The 2,526-nt window shown below is 43.3% G+C and overlaps 1 protein-coding gene across 1 annotated transcript in view; it reads right to left on the bottom strand.

The window, feature by feature from the left end:
- The window catches only part of LRP2 (LDL receptor related protein 2), a 241,739-nt gene that overhangs the window by 87,983 nt on the left and 151,230 nt on the right, over nucleotides 1–2,526 (bottom strand). The gene's annotated exons all lie outside the window — the stretch shown is intronic.

The following is a 2,526-nucleotide window of genomic DNA, read 5'->3' as shown; positions in this document are numbered from 1 at the left end:
ACTGTTTTCCCTTCCCATTTTTTCTTTTAAGCGAAATACCTCCCCTTCTTAGGGGAGCCAATAAAATCTTTTGCCAACTCCTTAAGAAAGGTTTGCAGCAAATTCACCAAGTTACTAGTTCACTGCCAAACAAATATGTAACTATATAGTGAATATTCCCTTTTGTTTATATCAAGAGTGCTACAAAGCTAAGGTCAAATTCACACATGCCACTTATAGTACTTTTCAACCTCTCTCCTGCTGTTGGTGTGTATGTATGAAAAAGAGAGAGGCAGTTTAAAATGAAGTTGCACCAGGTTTCTGAACCTGACTATGCAGGAATTAGTTTACAATCTCAATGCAATTTTCCAGAGTGAAATACATTTATATACTGTCTCTCCAGGAGAGGCTTCAATTCACGCATCATTTTTGTATAACTCATCAAATCAGACTCTGGTAAAACCCTGGGGAAAGGAAGTCTAATTCATACAATCTCTCCTATAATCCCGTTTAATTCATACAATCTCTCATATAATCCCGTTCTTTTGATCTACCCAAAAGTTTCCTTGCTTGTTAAATCTTCCTTCACTGGCTGGATAATGAGCCTTCATAAAGATGCAGGCAATTTAGCTATTTTTTTTTAAAAAGTTTCTTTTTATTTATTTATATTGATAGTTGCATATTTTTGTTTGAACTCATTTATATTGTGAAAGCAAAATAGAAAATGTTTAAAAAAACTTTTCTAGTAAGCCTAAATCACCACAGGTCTGCCTAACCATTATTTTCACTACTAGTAGCCTTTTCTCCCCCACCACCCCCACTGCACAGTCTTTATTTCAGTGCCAATATTACAGGGGGGGAAAAAACATCCCAGGAGGAGAACAAATTCAAATTGAATCCAGGACTCAGGAAATTAAAAAGATGAAGGGGGAAAGCAACTCTGCAGAGAAATCTGGCGATGAGTCTTCCTGCAGGCAAAGGGTGACCCTCACCATGTCTAAGTACCCACCTACCATACCTGGCAAGGGAGGACCAGACCACAGGGATTCCAAGACGCCAAGTGGGGTGCACTGAAGAGCCACTGGCTGGAGAAGTAGCCATGAAAGGGAAAAGAAGGCAGCTTCTGCAAGGTTTCCCTGCTTGGGAGTTTTCACTCACCATGCCTGACCAAATGGGAAGCTATTTAGTTGCCGGCTGTAAGACTATCTCGGATTATCAAGAATACAGCATGTCACCGGCCAGAAGCTAAAAGCAGAAGCGTGCCGTGTGCCAGCAGCACCTTTAGAACAAGGAGTCCATTTAGTAAGGCATACCCAAATCTTCTCAAGCAAGTCTACTGTAAAACAGACATAGAGGCAAACATACGCAGAATCAATCAATTGGGGGGGGGAGGGTTTCCTCATTCATAGAAGAATTTTTCTGAAATGGAAGCACTTCCTCCGTAAACTCTTCAGCTGCCGCATTTTAATGATATTAACAATCCAAAGGGCTGAATGCTACCAGCAAGTTCGAGAGAGAGTAAGGATGGCCTTGCCCGACTGCCCCCTTCACTGCAGCTCCACCTCATGTGACTTTGGCCAACATGGGCTCCTGGCGTAGGCTTTTCAGCATGGGGCCAAAATGTGCCCTCCCCTTCTTGTGCCTGGTACAATCCAATCCATTGTTTGTTTTCTACCAGACCTCATATTTAAACCATTACAATTCAAGAATAATTTATACATGGCCCTGATCTGGATAGCCCAGGCAAGCCCGATCTCATCAAATCTCAGAAGCTAAGCAAGGCCAGCCCTGGCTGGTTTGTGGATGGGAGACTTCCAAGGAATACCACAGTCGTGATGCAGAGGCAGGCAATGGCAAGCCACCTCTGAATGTCCCCTGCCTTCAAGCCCCACTAGGGGTCGCCAAATGTCAGCTTGACGGTGGCAAAAAAAAAAAGAATTGTAAAAAAAGAATAATTTAAAAATAACTTCCTTTATGCAAGTAATAAATATAATCAGCTGCACCTTTGGAGCCAGACCCATGGTTTGGATCCAGCCCAGTTTGCTGGACCTCCTGATGGCACCTGGTATTTTTGGCCACTGTGTGACAGAGTGTTGGACTGGATGGGCCATTGGCCTGATTCAACACTGGCTTCTCTTATGTTCATTACAAGGACTGAGGGAAGGCAGAATCTAAGCAGGGCCGATACTTGGAAAGGAGACTGTCAAGGAAGACACTGCAGAAGAAGGCAGTGGCAAACCACCTCTGCTTCTCACCTGCCTTGAAAGCCCCTTGCTGGGTCGCCGCAAGTCGGCTGCAATTTGACTGTGCTTTACTCACACACACACACACACATTACATGGAGTAATACAGTCAACACTGAAGCCACCATAAAGGAAGACAGAAGGGAAGCAAAGAAGCTAGTACTGTATGGTAGCAACCCAAGGCACTCTCACTTAGAAAGAACGTTCCATTCAGACCAACCAAACTGAATTCCATATAATGAGTTTAGGATCAAGGAGCCAGAAGAATAAAGTTGACTAAATTCGAAAGCAGCTCCTTGAACTC

Source organism: Gekko japonicus, unplaced genomic scaffold (genome assembly GCF_001447785.1).
Source record: "Gekko japonicus isolate JY-2015 unplaced genomic scaffold, Gekko_japonicus_V1.1 scaffold469, whole genome shotgun sequence".
NCBI lineage: Eukaryota > Metazoa > Chordata > Lepidosauria > Squamata > Gekkonidae > Gekko > Gekko japonicus.
Note: the sequence above shows the minus strand (reverse complement) of the source record. Positions and strands in the feature narration are given on the sequence as shown.